Consider the following 20842-nt stretch of genomic DNA (forward strand, 5'->3'; position numbering starts at 1 on the left):
TATTTTTGCGAAATCAGCTCGCTGCGGTGTCACTTTCAAAAGTTATAATTAATTAACTATTTAATTTTATTGAGTGTTTTACTAGTGTGAATACAGAAAACAAAAATAATTTTAAGACCTAGGTTTTCTTCTGCCAGTCACCCTTTAAATTTGCTTTCCTTCCAAACAAATACCCTGGTGGTAGGCCAACGTGTTCTGTTGGTTGATCTACCAACAGGGTATTTGTTTGGAAGGAAAGTAAACTTAAAGGGGGACAGGCAGAAGAAAACCGAGGCCTTTAAATAACAAAAATAGTGAAATATTATAATCAAGCCATGCGAGGCCATCTTCCCAAAATTGATATTGAAACTTTTTAAAAATAAAAAAAGCACAATGCAGCATTAAATTTCAGCCAAGACAAAATCAATTACTACCGAAATAATTACCAATTAAGCCAGAAGGGCTAAACCAATTAAAGATACTTGTTCGGGTTATATCAAAAGCCAATTTCCTAGACGTATCAAAATAAGCCGAGCCAAAAAGGCCAAATATGAAGAAGCGGAAGAAAAAAAGATGGCGCTATATTCGATTATATTAATAAGGAAAAAAATAGCGACCCTGCGTATAACGGAGAAGCTACTATATATCGATAAAAAAGAAGAGTATGGATAGGGTCCTAATTTCCGGTGTACCTCTACGCTTCTTACGGGTATACCAAGTCATCAAAAGACCAAAGACTAACCAATTTCCACTTATAAACGACCAGCCCGGACTAGCCACTTTCGTAACGTCATCTTGACCAAATTTTCCTTTAGACGTCCCACATTTTGTATATATACTAATATCACATAGTTACTGAGTATGATGTATGGGGTCTTAGACGTTATCTGTACGTCACGTAGAAAATACAGGGAGGGTGTCAAAACGAAAAGAATGGGGGGTCTGCGAGGGGGTGTGAGTGCCCAAATAGAATAGAAGGGGGTCTACAAAATGAGTTAGGCTGAAGCGAGTTATCAATGTTGGCTTAAGAAGCCACTTAAGAAATTGGGTGTCCGAACAAAAGGTGGGGTCAAGGGAGTCTCCCGTACCTCTGTTTAATCTGCGAGACTCATCATCTACGAGGAAAAGCCTTCTTTACGGGGGTTGTTGTTAAGGCGACATCCCCACCTACGACTATTTCGTAGTATCGCGACGAATAGCCTGTACTTAAGGCTTAGGTTTAGCTAGCTACTTCCAGGTGAATTATCGGGTTCGCTATCTCAGGAAATGAACGCAACCTTACTCGATGGTTCTTTCAGACGATCGACACCTTTATTGACCTTTGACGCCGCAACACCGGCGACACGCGCGCCGCGTATTGTCTTGTTTTGGTTTTTACTCTCATGTAAGTTGTTATATGGTCAAAATTATAGCTTCAGAGATGAGTTTGGATTTGATTTTTCAAAACGAGAGTTTCACAAAAAGCCGAATGTATTCGATAATTTCTAAAATAATTAAGAATTAAAATTTAATAAATTATTTTGCGATTCTGTAAGCAACTGCGTTGATTTTATATTAAGTAAAGTATACACAAATTGTCAGAGATATACTTCAATGTAAAGTATAGAGCAAACGCCTACTCTTATTATTTTAATTAATTTTCTAAGACTATTTAATGCGAAATTAATAATAAATAAACCCTATTTAATTAAGAGTGTTTAACGAAGGAATTAATCGTAATAATTCGCGTGATGAAAAATATAGTAATTCTAGCAGTTCGACGTTTTATCGTACGCGTTTTAAAGGCCGACTACATAGTGCTCGGCATTCGATTAATTTTTATCCATGAATAAAATAAGCTCGGCTATATTTAAATAATATTTATTTAAATAACCAATAGTTGAATAAAACTTGTAAAATGTTTAAATAATCGAAAGTTAATAAGCCTATTATTTAAATAAAACAAACAATTATTTAAATAAATACCACTTTTATTCAAATAAATGCTTGGTTGCGTAAAAAACATAATTAAATAAGTTAAAATAATATTCTTTTTACCAACGTTTTTTAAATAAATCGGAAAATTTATGGATAATGAATAAACAATTCCGAACACTACGACTACATAAATCTTCGGTTTACTCTGTCTTTAACTGGAAGTAGGCTTACTGCAATACACTTGTGCCATGCAGTCAGCCTACTTCCAGTGAAAGACAAAGTAAACCGAAGATTTATGTAGTCGGCCTTAAAGGTAATACTTAATTTCTATTTTCCACCGATTTGGTTCTTGGACAGCAAACAATTCAATAAAGGTGTTTGAAATATATCCAAAACAACGTAATCAAATTAATTAACACTCCCCCACTATCCCAGACAAATCAGCATCAGTATCAAAACGTACTAATTAAGCAAATTAAAAGATAAATTAATGAGTGTTTAATTAGGCGCGTAATCAATTAAGGATTATGGAAGATCTACTTCTCAGGGAATAGGGAAAAAAATCCATATTTCGGGTCCCGAAAAGCCGATGTCCCCGGTCCAATGTCTTTCGAGAGATAGCGAGCGGACTCTACCCCTACTCTCCCTCTTCCCTGCCTCCCTCATTCTCACCCCTGGCTCATTTAGCCCCGACCCCCGCTCGGGATTTTTTCTTCTCCCGCCCGAGATGCCTGGGGGCCGAGACGAACCGGCGGCCTGGATCAATGGGAACACCAGCGCTACTCTCACCAGAGCCAATATCAAAAAATCGATGTAAAAAAATCAATAACTAACTTTACTATTAACATTAAGAAAGAATCCGGGGAAAGGTTAACCGACACTTCAATTCGAAGCCAACGAGGGGGTAAAAGCGACGCTTCCTATCCCAGTGTCGAAGCGTAAGGTGAGGCGGGTTAACTTTTAGGCTTAGCGGATGTGCCAATAGGAACTAATAGACAAAAACGTTGAGAGGAGTGGGGGGGTTATAAGGGAAGAATTTTTTCCCTCTTTATTTAAAAAAAAGCGGAAGTTTCCTCTCTTTCGGAAGTAAATTTGATTTGCCAGAGCTTCCAATTGAATTAGTACGAGACGGGAGTTGCAACGGATGGAATTGGGAGACTCGGATGTATTAATATGATAGGTTCTATGGATAGTTTTCATCGTGGACGTTAAATTAAAACTGTGATTCATTTCATTTGTTACAATACAAAAGATTCTTTATTTTTAAAATTTCATTTTTTAAATTCGTTATTTGGGAATAATAGTAAATCAATTTTGAAAAATCCAGATAGAAGAAATTCCACTTTAAATTTCAAATATAAATTTTTATAAAATTCCACTTTAAATTTCAATTATAAATTTTTATGAAAATTTAAATTTGAAATATCGTATTTCAAGATATTTCCATTTAAATTTGAAGTATCATATTTCAAGATATTTCCATTTAAATTTGAAGTATCATATTTCAAGATATTTCCATTTAAATTTGAAGTATCACATTTCAAGATATTTCCATTTAAATTTGAAGTATCATATTTCAAGATATTTCCATTTAAATTTGAAATATCATATTTCAAGATATTTCCATTTAAATTTGAAATATCATATTTCAAGATATTTCCATTTAAATTTGAAATATCATATTTTAAAAAATTTCGAAAATAAAATTTAAAATAATTCCACCTTAAATTTCCCTTAGATTTTAAAGATAAATTTATATAAAATTTCACCTTAAATTTTGAAATATCATATTTTATGAAATTTCCTTTTAAATTGACAAAATAAAATTTAAAAAAATTCCACCTTAAATTTTATGTATCATATTTTATGATATTCCACCTTAAATTTTATATATCATATTTTATGATATTCCACCTTAAATTTTAAATTTCATACTTTATGATATTCCACCTTAAATTTGAAATGTCATATTTTATGATATTCTACCTTAAATTTGAAATGTCATATTTTATGATATTCTACCTTAAATTTGAAATGTCATATTTTATGATAATCCACCTTAAATTTGAAATATCATATTTTATGATAATCCACCTTAAATTTGAAAAATCAAATTTTATGAAAATTCCACCTTAAATTTAAAAAATCAAATTTTATGAAAATTCCACCTTCAATTTGAAAAATCAAATTTTTTGAAAATTCCACCTTAAAGATTTAAAATCTTAATAAAACTTCATAGTAACTGCATTTCAATACCTTAATAGCTCAAAATATAACGTCCATATCAAGAAACAGCTTAGTTACGTTAAATATTATTATAATTATAATTATTATTGCGAAGTTAGTACCGTCCACGTGCGTGATTTCATTTTCATCAGTTCGGTTTCATTCCCAAAAACCAATCTGGGTTGAAGCGTGATCGAATCTTTGAAGCTCAGTGGATACTCGCGAAGAATATTAAATAAAAAGCGCGCAATCAAGACTAAATACGAAATCTAACAGCCCCGATTTCCATGGCGAATTAAAAGCATAATTCTAAATGTTCGAACCCGGATACTGGAACGCGCTAACAATTGGCCAAAAACCAGACGAACATTAAACTTTTTGTAAGCCTAAAAATCCACAAAACAAACGATAGTGGCAAAAAACAAGTGTAGGAAAGTTAAATAATGAATGATGTAGAATGGGGGGGTCGATAAAATGGGGAGGGAGAATCATGTTTTAGTTACGCCACATTGAATCCCACCGAACTTGTGTGTCTAATAAGTGAGAGCAGACCGAAGAATGGCGAAAAGTCAGCGTGGAGCGAGAGCAAGACGAGGGTATTTGTAGAGTTCCGAAAATCTTTGTGTCATTCTTTTATTTTGGCCGTCCTTTTGTGTTCCACTCGGTGGCGCCACCTGGTCCTTTAATTAAAGGGGGGGGAGAGGTACAACACGAATTCGACGAATTAGCCTCCCCCTTTTTAAAAAGTACATCCATACGCCAGAGTACTACCTCGCCGCGTCAAGGTCAGTCTAATTAGACACGTCAAAATGCTATACACAAATTATACTTAAATACACCGAATAGACTGCCGGCGTGCAGGACCATGCCCTGACAAGATGGCCAATTTTACATGATTTGCTGATGCGCCTTGAAATGGTTTTTATTTTTTTTTTACTTTTTAATTATAACATGATTTTATTATTGCTATTTCGATCAAAGTTGCTAGCCTATTACGCGTTGTAACCCGGCCACCTGAATTAATGGCTTTAAAAGTCGCTTAATGACTTAGGCCTAAGGTGGTGCTTTGGGTATTAGCCTAGCTGATTATTATTATTATTATTATATATGTTACGGCCACGCCAACGGGGTGTTACTTGGGGATAGGGATGGGACACCCGTGGCGGAAGTATGACAACCACCTTTTTGAGGATTGGGGGTGGTCGTCCTCACAAGGCCATCCACAAACTCTGCCTCCCAGACGCTTGGGATTACAGGAGTACGCCACTGGTCCCGTCACCAAATTATTTTTTCAGAAATTTGAAATTTCGTGAAATATTTCGCAAATTCATACTACTTTAATTTTTTTAAATAGGAATAACTCGACAATTGTATTCATATTTTAGATATATATCATATTTCAAATATTAAAAATAAAAGAAAAATATATTTTCATAAATATATAGTTATACGTTTTTCAAAAGGTACCACAAATTGGAGATTTCTTTAAAGGCCTAGGTTTTTTTCTGCCTGTCCCCCTTTAAATTAACTTAGTGGAGCACAAATACCCTGGTGGTAGGCCAACCACTGAACATGTTGGCCTAATTTAAAGGGGGACAGGCAGAAGAAAACCTAGGCCTTTAAATTACTTAATTTTGATCGAAAATTTTTATGCAAATCCTATGGTAGGAAGATCGCGGATGTTTTATTTTAAGATTATTACAACTACATATTTACCAATTTCGCTTCATCGGATAATATAAAAATAACAATTTAGTAGTCTGTACAAACTACGTATTGCCAAGAAATTAACTGTTAGTTGTCAATATCCCAATTTGACATCAGAAACTCGGACCTACTACAACTACTACAACGGACCTCCCAAAATCATAAGCTACCCCGAAATTGGAAAACAAGGATGGTAGTAGGACTAAAATCGGGCGCTCATTTTAAGAGTATGCGCAGCCAGTAATCAAGAAAGCTTTTTTCGGTCTAGGTAAAAGCGGGTAGAAATTCACCTTGAGAGCGTTAATTACATTTTTTATACACGACCAAACGGGGGGGGGGGGGGGTGAGTACCAAAAAAAAAACGACCAAAAAATAAAAGGTAGGAGGTGGTGGGGATGGTTCATTTTCGGAAACGCTTGTAATTACAAAGATAATGAAGCTCAGAGCAAGTATTTAAAAGGAATTGACGGAAAAGATTAAAAAAAATCGCCTGTTCGCATCCAACAAAGTAATTAAAAGAATCTCCTTGTTGTCTTGATTGAACGGAATTGTCGGCCGAGATCTGGGTCAAGGACCAGATACCAAAGGACCCGCTTTCTGTTTTATGTCGCCGCGGAGCGATTCAAAGCAGTTCCGGTACGTAACAATATTTTAATTTCCTTTTAAAGGAGTGCCGTTTGTCTCGGACTCGACTACCCGTATGTGCATGATTATTTTCTTCAAATTGAAGGTTTTGTTTAAAGATTTGGCAACAAACTAAATTGGCCTAACGCCGTGTTAATATTTAGATAAATTTGCAAATGGAAATATGGTGAACTTTCAGAAATGTACCTTAACGAAATTTCAAAAACCATTTCCAAGGTAAGTTTCAAAGTTACACTTCCACTGCTAAGATTAGAGGTCGGGGATGGTTAACTTTTATTCAATAGAAAAGCTCTCAAAATTATTCGTAAAACGTTTTGATCAAGTAATTAATATTTCTGTATTATCCGATTAATTTTTTGATAAATTTGTAAAATTAAACGGAAAAACGACGATAAAAAGCCCAAATTTTACGAATAATACATGTTTTTTAATCATTTTCCGAAATATTAACCAGTAAATTTCTTTGTTTAAATTTTTTTCCGAAAAAAATCAATTTAATCATGGATAATGATTAACCGTCTCCGACCTCTAGCTAAGATTCATAAAATACTACCACGGTTGAGTTTCCAAAAATTCCACCACTGATAGTAATTTTACAAAAACAATGCTACTGATGGCAAGTTATAAAAAACCATGCCACTGATGGTAAGTTTTTAAAAAATCATCATTGGATAAGTTTCAAATAATATCATCTTTGGGTAAGGTTAAAAAATATCATCCTTGGGTAGGTTAGGAAATATCAACTTCAAGTAAGTTTCAAAAATAACAACTTCGGGTAGCTTTCAAAAATAACAACTTCGGGTAAGTTTCAAAAATAACAACTTCGGGTAAGTTTCAAAACTAACAACTTCGGGTAAGTTTCAAAAATAACAACTTCCGGTAAGTTTCAAAAATATTATCCTCGAGTAAGTTTAAAAAATATCATTCTTAAGTAAGTTAAAAAAATATCATCCTCGAGTAAGTTTAAGAAATGACATAATAGGGTAAGTTTCAAAAATACCAACCTCAGGTAAGCTAGAAAATATTAACTTCAGGTAAGTTTCAAATAATCCTCAGGTTAGTTTCTAATTATATCATAATCAGGTAAGCTTCAAATAATATCATAATCAGGTAAGTTTCAAATAATATCATAATCAGGTTAGTTTCTAATAATATCATCTTCAGGTAAGTTTAAAATAATATCATAATCAGGTAAGTTTCAAATAATATCATCCTCAGGTTAGTTTCTAATAATATCATCTTCAGGTAAGTTTCAAATAATATCATAATCAGGTAAGTTTCAAATAATATCATCCTCAGGTTATTTTATAATTATATCATAATCAGGTAAGTTGCAAATAATATCATAATCAGGTAAGTTTCAAATTATATCATAATCAGGTAAGCTTCAAGTAATATCATAATCAGGTAAGCTTCAAGTAATATCATTCTTAGGTAAGTTTCAAAAACACCCAAAAGAACGTAGGAAAACTATGCGAACAAGTCTTTAACGGAGGGAATTGGAGGGGAATTAAGCGGGTAGGAATTAAAACCAAGCGCCGTATTAATTCCCCTGGCATTTTTGAAGAGCAGCTCTACAATCTTAAATAGGTTCGTGAACACTTTTTTTTATCTACGTAAAGAAAACACATTTTAGCAGAGCATTTAATTGTTACGTTGTCCGGGAGAGAGCGCTCTCGACGATTGACTTTTCATGACTAATAACTCCCCCCTTAAAAACCCTACCGTTAATAACAGTGAGGGGACCCCTGGCGGCAAATTCTCCCTCGATAGAAGAAAAAAAAAACACCTATAATACCCGCATTGGAAATAACATACGTGTCGTGACGTCTCATGACATATTGATTTAATTGCATACGCTTCGAGTATGGTACTCGTTTTTAATTATAGGGATAAATGTGATTAGAAGCTTATTTTGTTCGAAATGTCGCCGCTTCTAAAGACCAATATATCGGTTCTAATCTTAAGAATATCTTTGACTAGGTTGTGGAGTCGAGGCCCGGTCTTTGACTACGTTGTGGAATCGAGATCCGGTCTTGGTCTAGGGCATGGAGACGAAACCCGGTCTTTGACTACGTTGTGGAGTAGAAACCCGGGCTTGGTCTAGGCCATGAAGTCGAAACCCGGTCTTTGACTACGTTGTGGGGTAGAAACCCGGGCTTGGTCTAGGGCATGGAGACGAAACCCGGTCTTTAAAGGCCTAGGATTTCTTCTGCCTGTTTTCCTTTAAGTTATCTTCCCGCCGCACAAATATCCTGGTGGTAGGCCAACGTGTTCTGCGGTTAGCCTACCACCAGGATATTTGTGCGGCGGGAAGAGAACTTAAAGGAAAACAGGCAGAAGAAATCCTAGGCCTTTAACTACGTAGTGGAGACTAGTGCTCGGATTTGTTTATTCATTATCCACAAATTTTCCGATTTATTTAAAAAACGTTGGTAAATAGAATATAATTTTAACTTATTTAATTATGTTTTTTACGCAACCAAGCATTTTTTTGAATAAAAGTGGCATTTATTTAAATAATTGTTTGTTTTATTTAAATAATAGGCTTATTCACTTTCGATTATTTAAACATTTTTCAATTTTTATTCAACTTTTGGTTATTTAAATAAATATTATTTAAATATAGCAGAGCTTATTTTATTCGTGGATAAAAATTAATCGAAATCCGAGCACTAGTGGAGACGAAACCCGTGCTTGGCCTAGGCCATGGAGTCGAAACCCGGTCTTTATCTACGTGGTGGAGTCGAAACCCGGTCTTGAATTTTTGGGGTCCATCACGCCATATATATATTATTTAATTGTTACGCTCTACGAAATACTATTAAAATTTTCCGATCTATATTTTTTATGACATCTTCAAATTATGGGAACCGTGAGGGCTAAAAAAATATTATCTAGCGGTTGTAATTACAGCAATTAATGTAACTCTTTCGTTGATAAATCCGACTGGAAAACTGGTTCGTACTGAAACTACGATAATTAATAAAAAAAATGGTTCCCAAGTTAAACAAAACGCCTGAAGAGAAAATAATGTTCTGTATTTTACCACCACTCTGTTTAAATGTTAATACATTTTAAAAAGGGGGGTGAGGGCAAAAACTAATAAAAGTACATTTCATTTGCGTTACTTGAACCGTGTAATACGTAATCAGAAATTGCAAATTTTATTTTATTTTTACGATGAGGGCGAGAACAGTATTTTCTTTAACCAACTTCTACCAAGTATGAAATTAATAAAATTACTTTTATTTTGCAGAGTTTGCTCGAATAGTTTTGTTTGCATTACGAGACGATGTCGATGTTATGACTTTTAAGTAGTTTTAATAGCTTTTGATTAAAATAATAAAAATGTACTTTAAAAGTTTCGTGAAATCATCTGGAGCATACAAATTTTGGGTCAACACAATGAAACCGTGCATAAAAATGTGTAAATTTCCATTTATGATTTCATAAAGTTTTTTAAGTAAAAAACCAATTTGTCATAAAGGTTTTTTGATCGAGACCAATATATTACTTAACTTTAATTAAGTATATTCATAAGTTACATAATAAAAAAGTATGACTATTAGCAAACAATTATCACCGATTTTCAGATTTATTGCACAATCAAGGTTAAGTTCAGCACCGTAGTTTCTAAAATTCTAAATATGCCCAAGAACGATAGTATACTACTACGTTTGAGCATTATAAAACCATAGACAGAGTCATATTTATAATTAATATTATGTTTCTTACGGTATAACCACAATAAGTTTTTAATCCAAAAACCCACCAGCTAAACTTAAACCGAAATCCGGGAAATATACAAATATTTCTTGTTAATATTAATAATTTTGGTTAATAACGGTATAACCATAAGGATTGGTTTTATTCCAAAACCCCCAAGCTTATCAATTATCATAAATCGAAATAATTAAAATATACAAATATTTCTGGTTAATATTGATCATTTTTTTTAGTTATGGTATAACCATAAGGATTTGGTTTCTCCAAAACCCACAAGCTTATCAATCATCATAAACTGAAATCATGAAAATATACAAATATTTCTTGTTAATATTAATATTTTTTGTTAATTATGGTATAACCACAAGGATTTTTTTAAATTCCAAACCCAAAAGCTTATCATTTATCATAAACTGAAAACATGAAAATATATAAATATTTCTTGTTAGAAATTAATAATTTTGGTTAATAACGGTATAACCATAAGGATTGGTTTTATTCCAAAACGCCCAAGCTTATCAATTATCATAAATCGAAATTATTAAAATATACCAATATTTCTAGTTAACATTGATAATTTTTGTTAGTTATGGTATAACCATAAAGATTTTTTTATTCCAAACCCCATAAGCTTATCAATTATTATAAACCGAAATCATGATAATATACAAATACTTCTTGTTAAAAATTAATAATTTTTGTTAATTATGATATAACCACAAGGATTTTTTTAATTCCAAAACCCAAAAGCTTATCATTTATCATAAACTGAAAACATGAAAATATATAAATATTTCTTGTTAGAAATTAATAACTTTTGTTAATTATGGTATAACCACAAGGATTTTTTTAATTAAAAAACCCAAAAGCTTATCATTTATCATAAACCAAAATCATGAAAATATGCAAATATTTCTTGCTTATATTAATCATTTTTCAATATCAAATTGTAAAAAAATTAACTATTCTTCAATAAAGCAACTAGAACTAGGAACAATTTATCCCTAAAAACGGAAACCATACGTATAGATAAGCAAAACTACAATAAATGTACGTAGCTAGCGCCCTCGTTGTAAATCTCGCCAATTACTCGAGATAGGGGGTGCTGTAGTCCTTACCCGGAACAATGAAGAGACTGCAAATTTGGGATGGGTCTTTTTCGTCGAAGTAGGAAAAAGAAATAACGCGAAGCTCCTTAAAAAGTCAGTGCCATTAATTTCTTCGAGAAAGACTTTAAATCAATGAAAAGACTGTCTCTTATTTGGCCCCTACTTTGGGACCCCCTCCACCGTCACGTGGCCTACCCTCCCCCCTCTATAAATTAGGATATATAAATTGGCGCGCGTGAACGAGGCCTTCGTAGCCAGGGGGCGCTTCAGCGGGTTCCGCCTCTCCCTATCGACGTGCAGCCCCAACAACTTTCGCCAACTTAACGCTCGCCGCGCCACCTTAACCCCGATCCACGCGCCAAAGAAGGGAGCAACGTCTTCTCCAGCAATACCTCATTAGAAACGTTTCTTCGTTATTGACGCTATCGAGATAAGTTGACGTTGGAAATTAAGTATTTTTTCCACTCCCTATCCGCGTGTTTAGTCTTAAATATCTCGGGGTTTTTTACGGGGCTTCTTCACCCCCCCCCCTCCATCATAGCCGCCCCCCTTCATAGCTCTCTTTACTTTAAGTAGGCCTACAACGCGTTTCTGTATTTGTCTGATTCGTTTATCCATTGGGATTGTCAATTAGTGAAATTTTCTCCCGAAAATAAGCACCAGATTTATTTAGAGGGAAGCTAGGCGTTCATCGCGTATTTGTAACGCGTCAGTCCCGCCTTCCATAAAGTATAACTTACGTTGTTAAAAATAAACGAAGTTATGGAGGGCGTGGTTTGAAATAGATATTAGTATTTTAGTTTCAAATGTTGTTTTTCTATCGCTGACGTAACTTGTTGATGCTCAAGTATTTATTCCGCAGTAGCAGACGATAATAAGACCATAGTAGCAGATGACAACGAGATTGTAACAACATGGCTGGCATTTGGTTTTTTACAAATAAATTTACTCCCAAAATTGGTAATTTGACAAGAAGTCAATTTTGAGGTTTTTAATTTTATTCCCAAAATTGTTAATTTGACAAGAAGTCAATTTTAAGGTTTTCAATTTTATCCGCAAAATGATAATTTGACAAGAACTCAAATATGAGATTTTTTTAAAATAAATAATGCACGAACCTTAAGTGCATTAACGTTCTGCAAGTGTAATAATTAACGTTTAGTTGACAGCGTAGCCAAAACGTGAGGTCACGATTGAATTTATATTAAAAGAGAGAATATTCGAAATCGAATATGTTTTTAACGTAACTAGCAACAGTTACACCAAGCTATTGTTAATCCTGGCAGCAAAAATGAGAAATTAATTGTGATCCACTTTATATTGATAATGCCTTTAAATTTGAACTAAAGATTTGAAAAAACATTTACCGGTACAGCCAATATGGTCAAAATTCTGTAGCCACTGTCTTGTTCGTCAACAAACATCTATGGATCAACTTTAACAATAAATGCATTATATAACATTGTTTTAAATTACAATATTGAAATATTCCCAAGAATTCTGTAATTTTAGGTAAATAGCACTTAGTATATCTATTGCATAATATTTACAATATTAAATTATCGAGCAATATTTTCTACATCCCACACGACGAAATTTGACAATATATCTGTCATTTGACGGGCGGTACGCCAAAACATTTTGATAGGCCAACGAAAAAAACATCAATTTCATAACCGCAAAGTATCGGTGTCTCCGATCTCGTACCACGATAGCAACTAAATCAACGATCTTAAACCATCACACGAAAAACCCCCCAAACGCGAGAGATGGCGTACCAGAGAGGAGAGGCCTGAGGAAAGGGTCGTTCAAGATCAGCCAAAAGCCAGAGTGAGAGAGAGAGAGAGTGGAGGAAATATCGAAAAAACCTGTCCGAATTAAATTCACAACACGTAGCCCAAAAGTCCCGTTCACCATTTGAGTAAATAATGTGTCAGTGGTACGCTGCTGTGCCCGAAAGCTAGAGCTCCGTCAATCTTCCGCCTAAAATGGAGCACACTTTACCCTTCCACGCGACTTCCGCTGTAGCGTCAAGTTAATACCGAAATATTGACCACTTTCGATTCGCCATTGGAAACAGGTAAATGGCCAATTTTACCAGCGTGTCCGCGATAAGCTCTCGGCTCGCGGAGTTGGCCGTTGGTACGTTATTTTACGGAAAACTTTGTAAGTTTCAATTTTCAAAACGCACACTTTACCCTATTCTTTTAGCTTTTATTGTACCGTCAAGTTGTTGATCAGATGACTTGTTAACCCTTACCGGTCATTTGCTGGTTTTGAAGTCTCTAAAAGCTTCAGGTCATTGGTCGTTTTATAGAATAACTATCACAGCATACTTTACCCTTATCTATAGCTTTAAGAAAGTTGGTTCATTTGCAAAATCGTGCAATGTCGTTACTTAAAAATTTTCCGTCTTAGTTCAAACTTTATCAGTCATGATTTTGACATATTTCAAGGCACGTGGTTGATTCCGTAGCACCAGAAGTTTTCATCTTCTTAAGCTAATAAGAACCTTCTATGGACTTCATTGCAAGGCAAGATAAAATACGCGAATAAGTAGAATAGTCCACAATGAAAAAGGATAAAAAAGCTAAACCCTAAAAAATTTTGAAATAATTTTAAAACTCACAAATAGCTCCTACCGATAGGTCTTCGAGCGAACAAAAAGACGCGAAACTCGGACCAAATAGATCGTCGAGTGAAAAACTAAATAAAACTACTTAAAATAGTAAGAAATTCCAACGATAGACCGGTTTCGTCGAATTTCGGACTCATCAGTACCGTGCTGGAAATCTGACTCGCGACTATTGACGGATTTTGAAATTCATTTTGCGCGTGAAAATTCCTCTACATGTTATGGTCAAAAAAGCACGCAAAGAAGGCTGTGTGACCAAGACATGTACCGGTAGTGTCGGGCGCTAAAACGTCATTTGAAAATCCGTCAATTGGGTGATCTTAAAATTCATTTTGCACGTGAGTATACGCCGCCATGTTAGGGTATGAAAGCGGGGCAAATAACCCTACAATATAAAGGTACTGTCCCGCGCAAAAATGAAATTTTGAAATCGGGCAATTACACCGAAAAGAGAAACTAAGCCTAAACATTAAAAATTTCAAAACGCGTAGCGTAGCAACGGAAAGCCAAATAGGGGGAAGGTGGTGGAGAATAATATATACGAAATGTTAACTTAAAAGGAACCACGGCTATGGACTGCATTGCAAAGAGTGATAAAATTTAAATTCATCTTCTTATCCTGCTAACGTTTGAAACAATGTACCTTTGTTAACTAATTTTTCATTAGTAAAATGTAGTATCATTAGTCAGTGAAATTATAACATTTTACATCGTTAGACGGAGTAATAAACGTGCTACTTTCTGAGCCGTGATAAGGCGTTCACATCAACGGTTTAGTGGGAACATATCAACTCAAGCCTACAGTCTAACTTCTGTTAGTGTTAGATGCACGTCAAATTGTTAACTAGACAGTAACGACTTCTAATTTCGCGTAGATGCAAGATTCCAGGGAGTAAATTTTGTACAACAACCCCTTCCTTAAAAAACGCGAGTAATTTTTTTAAAAGTGTGATTAGTGATTTCAATAATAAATCATACATTTCCGCGGCACTCTGTCACTATTTGCAGACATCCAAACTTGTACATTTCTGACAATCCTTAGTACGTAAGCCTCTGCAAAAATTTGAAATAATTTTCTATAAAATAATTTTATCGCCAACTTTTAAATGTGACTCGTTTCGCTATCAATCACAGTTAAATCCGGTAGCAACGGCGGACCCCCAATTAGACCAATTATGGCAAATAATAAGGCGAGATGGCGCACAATGCGGATCAAGTAATATTACAGTCGGTGGAAGCGTAAAAATTGCCACGACGGTACAAGCACGCTATTATTATCATACGAAACTTTTTTTAGGATTTTTTCACGTTACGTTTGAAAGCAGAAAAAAGCGCGAAATATTTGAAATTGGAATCCCGAGAAGATCTCGATTGCTGGGCAATTACCCGTTTTTGGTACGGCAAAGGCTGGACAACAGTTGCGTGAAAAGTGCCACGCAACAGACGAGCTACTAATAAGTACTCTCCAGCTATGAACAAGGCGCCAGTTTGACGCTGCACGGTCAGAGCCATTTTTTTCTCCAGGATTCTTAAATTTTTTAACTATAGTTACGCTATACATTTCTTTACATCGAGAAGTATTTAAGTTTTTTATTCATTTTTTTCTATATATTCTCAATATTTCTTAGTGAATTCTAAAAAAAATAACCAATTTTAAGGGAAACAGTCGAACAATCTTGATAACTCGGTGGATATGTTACCACACTAAAAATGTTTAGATAACTGATAGAAATTATGTGGTTTATTTTACCAATCACAGGAGATGAATGTGTTAATTTTATTAGCCTACCTGAGAAAATGTGTTAATTTTTTAAGCCTACCTGAGAAAATGTGTTAATTTTATTAGCCTACCTGAGAAAATGTGAAAATTTTACCAAAACACCCTAAAAAACGCGTTTATTTTACTAACACATCCTTAAAAACGCCATAGAAAAAGTGTTAATTTTACCAAACACCGGAGAAAAATGTAGACAGAAAACACAGTTGCTAATTTTAATGGGTAATTTTTCCAAACACCAAAGACGATGGTGGTTAATTTTACAAGCTTATTCGAGAAAATATGGATAACTTTACCAACCCAGCTGAAACAATGTGCCTATTTTTACCTATAACATGAGATAAAAATATCTATCTTTAACAACGATGACCATTTTTACCAAAAAATCACGTTCTTAAATTGTGACAATTTTTTACCAAAGAACCACGTTCATAAAATGTGACAATTTTTACCAAAGAACCACGTTCATAAAATGTGACCGTTTTTACCAAAGAACCACGTTCTTAAATTGTGACAATTTTTACCAAAGAACCACGTTCATAAAATGTGACAATTTTTACCAAAGAACCACGTTCTTAAATTGTGACAATTTTTACTAAAGAACCACGTTCATAAAATAAGACCATTTTTAACAAATAACCACGTTCTTAAAATGTGACAATTTTTCCAAAGAGCCACGTTCTTAAATTGTGACAATTTTTACTAAAGAACCACGTTCATAAAATAAGACAATTTTTAACAAATAACCACGTTCTTAAAATGTGACAATTTTTACCAAAGAACCACGTTCTTAAAATGTGACCATTTTTACCAAAGAACCACGTTCTTAAAATGTGACAATTTCTTACCAATCACCTTAGGAAAATATAGCTCACCTCAAAGAACAGTGGTAATCGATGAAAAACGTGGTACGTGATCATCAGCCAAAATAACATGTCAAGTTTACCAACCCTCAAGGAGCTCATAACCAATATAGAAAAAACGCCATCTTTCAGCACCACAAAAACAAGCAGAACCCGAGGCAATAACCAAAACACGTCACTACTAATTAGGCCGGCGAAAAACCAAAGAAACAAACCCACCAGAACACCGACCAGAAAAAAACAAACCAACCCCCACAGATAAAAAATGGCTCCAAAGTCTCATAGATAAAACCAATTAAATCCAACGCGAGCTTAATCCTCCATATCGGAGCAGAAGCCGCCGCGAAATCCCGCTAGATAGCGCCAAAAGAGTATAAAGCTAAAAGAACGCCACACCGCCCAAAGCCAAAATGATAAGAAAACCACCAAAGAAAAAGATAAGCATAGCATCGGAGTAATTAATCTTATTTCCAATTCATAGAAAAAAAATTGGGGGTCTTTTTTCATACTACATGGATAAACAACACGCCCAAGGTGGGACCCGGTAACGGTTAAAATCTCCTCCTTCTAGAGGTAGTAAGGTAGCTCTACTAAGAAGTCGCTTACAACCGTGGATGTGTGTTTTTTGTTCTAGCCGATAAGACGGTGGTAGGTTGTCAGTAAGGAGGACGGTCGCGGGCTATAGTTTCTCAACGGGAGATTAATAGACGGGCAATCTCATTAATGGTAACCTTACGGTGCACTGACAAATGGAACTGGATAAGTCCGGTTCATCCCCTGAGGCGCTAAAGCGGAAAGCCGAAGGGGGGGCTTCCGCGCTGGTAATTAATCTGTGGTTTTGGGGACGGTATCGTTAATTATGGCCTTACATCCAAAATCCTCCGCAACTCATTTGCTTTGTACGAGGGGATATACCGAAAGCCGTGTTTCTCTGGTTTGACCTATAACCAGAGCCCCTCTGTATGCCTTTGAACGTACTTACTAGGCTTAAGGCAAGCTGGAATGGATGAGAAAAAACATCCCCCGACCCCAGCAGGCCATAAGGTCTGAGACGCGCTTGGTCTAGCTTTTATTTTAACATAAGGATACAATGGTTTTTATAGGATTGATTTTTTTTCGTCAAATTCGTAATGAAGTTTTTATATTGGCCTTTTTTTAATTAAACGGAATTATTAACCTTGATTTTATTAATGAATGGAACGACCCTGAGGGGGAGGTGATACTCGAGGTGATAGCGAATCGGGTAGCGACAGTTTTGATAAAAGTTTTTTACGTGTTGGTTGTAAGAAGCTGTTTGAAGCATGAGGCACAATTGTTTTAGGGTAATAATGAAGTTGAGTACGCATGAGGTGCAACCGTACGTGGTAATTACGAAGTTGGACAGAATACATGTAACATATGTATTTTATAAGTGCTAATTATGAAGTAATACATATTGGTAATTAATGCAAGGTACATTAATATCTGGCAATTATGAAGTTCAGTATGAGGCACAACGTAAATTAATGTCCGGTAATTATAAGGTTGGGTTTGAGGGGTGAGGTACATTAATATCCGGTAATTATAATGTTCAGTATGAGGTACATTAATAACCGGTAATTATAAGGTTGGGTTTGAGGGGTGAGGTACATTAATATCCGGTAATTATAATGTTCAGTATGAGGTACATTAATAACCGGTAATTATAAGGTTGGGTTTGAGGGGTGAGGTACATTAATATCCGGTAATTATAATGTTCAGTATGAGGTGTGGGGTACATTAATATCCGGTAATTATAATGTTCAGTATGAGGTGTGGGGTACATTAATATCCGGTAATTATTAGGTTGGTATGAGGCAGAAGGTGCATTAATGTCCGGTAATTATAATGTTCAGTATGAGGTGTGGGGTACATTAATATCCGGTAATTATTAGGTTGGTATGAGGCAGAAGGTGCATTAATGTCCGGTAATTATAATGTTCAGTATGAGGTGTGGGGTACATTAATATCCGGTAATTATTAGGTTGGTATGAGGCAGAAGTTGCATTAATGTCCGGTAATTATAATGTTCAGTATGAGGTGTGTGGTACATTAATATCCGGTAATTATAATGTTCAGTATGAGGTGCGGGGTACATTAATATCCGGTAATTATTAGGTTGGTATGAGGCAGAAGGTGCATTAATGTCCGGTAATTATAATGTTCAGTATGAGGTGTGTGGTACATTAATATCCGGTAATTATAATGTTCAGTATGAGGTGTGGGGTACATTAATATCCGGTAATTATTAGGTTGGTATGAGGCAGAAGGTGCATTAATGTCCGGTAATTATAATGTTCAGTATGAGGTGTGAGGTACATTAATATCCGGATATTACAAGGTTGAGCATGAGGCACCTATGTTTGCTCTCGGGCTCACCTTAAGCATTTTCCATAAGATCCGTCTAAAATCAAACTCAGCCTCATTCTGTTCCGGTATGTGAGGCACTTGGTAAAATAAAATGGGATAATTTATGCTAGGTGTGAGGAACGAGGTACAATAAAGGAAATTTTTGATGAGTTATTATTCAATATAGAATAATAAGTTAATTACAGTTCAGTTTGAGAAATGAACCATGACTTATATTAATAATTCAATGAAACGAAGTACAATATTAAGATAAATAAAGTTGACAATGTACAAAAAACGTGGGGAAATTACTGCAGAGATAATTAACTACAAATTTAATGAACCGTAACCCAAGACGTCATAGCTCATGAGAAGTTACAACACCACGACGTCAAACAAAAACATCCTGGAATAATTACGCAGACGTCAACAATATTTCATCATATAAGGAAATATAAAATTACGGATAAAATTTATATTAAATTAAAATTTAATTGGAAAACACTGCTTTACACAAAACATAAATGAGAAATGTTTCCCTAACTGAACTATCCCACCCACAACAAAACAAGGATAAAAAGGTCGAAAAAAAATGTTGGAAATATTTTCGTGAAAACAGTTTCTCAAATATTGAATTAGCTTTGGATACCAAACGCGATTTTAATGAGACCTGTTTGACAAGATTTCTCTGTTTCCCGCATGCCCTCTTCACACAAAAACCCTCCCAAGTCATTTTCCGCAATAGCATGGTCTACCTCGGAGTCGGCTGTACAATAAACTTTCAATTTCGTAACATTACCATAAAGGCTCGACTTTTTTCAAAACCCATTTCATTTATCAAATTCCTAAGGTGCAACTTTTATTAATTACTTAAACTTCTAATCGTAATTAAACTGAACAATTGTTCGTAGAATTTCCGCGTACCGCACGGTTCTGTGCCAAGAAATAATTAAAATATATTTCTTATAAGTAGTATTTATTTTTTTAATGACGGTAAACAATTTTAAGACATTCGTTACGACCATTAGTGTTTCGTTAAATTGGATTTCTTTTAAAACTACCGGTAAATTATTTAAAAAATATATAAATTGATATGGTACACGGTAAATTAAACCCGGTATCATGATAAATAGGAGGGCGAAAATAATTTAAAAAGAATAATAAAAACCAATTAAAAAAATTACCTAAAACGATTATATTTTTAAAACTTCCCTTCATATTTTTAGTTGGAAAAATCGCGATATCGTGACTTCGAGCAGGAAAATTACCGCCTCGAATCGCGGTAATTACCGGATTTTAATTACGTTTAATTACACTTAAATATTTAGCTATAGAAATTACGACCAATAATTACCTTTCGTTAATTTATCATGCAAATGAATTTTTGGATGACCTTCGCAAAATATATTATATATAACACTTAAGCGAGGGGGGTTAGTAACCGCCTCAACGCCTAGACTGTACCCTACCGCTAGTGTCGAATTAATTAGCGGGTTAAGTTAAGGCGGGCAGATCTACATGCACGCCGATTCCGAACCGAAAATTCAATAGAAATTATATACCTTTTTATCCGTACAGGCTTTTGGCGGCCCTCTACTTAACGGTACAGGGATTTCTTTAATTATGGCGTTTCTAAAGGGGACCCCTTGTAATTATGACAGTTTATAATTAAATACGTAGAAGAAATATATTTCGCAATCGGTTTTTTTTCCACTCTCTGTCCATTGCCAATTGCCAGTAGTAGTGTTACGTTTTTCCTTTAATTAGTTTTGCTTACGATTTTCGGCCAAATTTTAAAATATAATTACTACCTTTAATTTTCAGTAATAAGGAACAAGATATGGACAGATATATAGTTAATGATACGACACTTTTTAATAAGCTTCCT

General features: G+C 34.7%; 1 protein-coding gene across 1 annotated transcript in view; it reads right to left on the reverse strand.

The window, feature by feature from the left end:
- Window positions 1-20544, reverse strand: part of LOC149951917 (uncharacterized) — a 198638-nt gene extending 178094 nt beyond the window's left edge. The window contains exon 1 of the mRNA XM_090168372.1: window positions 20517-20544. The gene's annotated coding sequence lies outside the window, so the exon portion shown is untranslated. The remainder of the gene's footprint in view (window positions 1-20516) is intronic.
- Window positions 20545-20842: the final 298 nt, after the last annotated feature.

The sequence above is a fragment of the Leiobunum rupestre genome, chromosome 3, assembly GCF_980474605.1.
Source record: "Leiobunum rupestre chromosome 3, qqLeiRupe1.1.hap1, whole genome shotgun sequence".
Classification (NCBI taxonomy): Eukaryota; Metazoa; Arthropoda; class Arachnida; order Opiliones; family Sclerosomatidae; genus Leiobunum; species Leiobunum rupestre.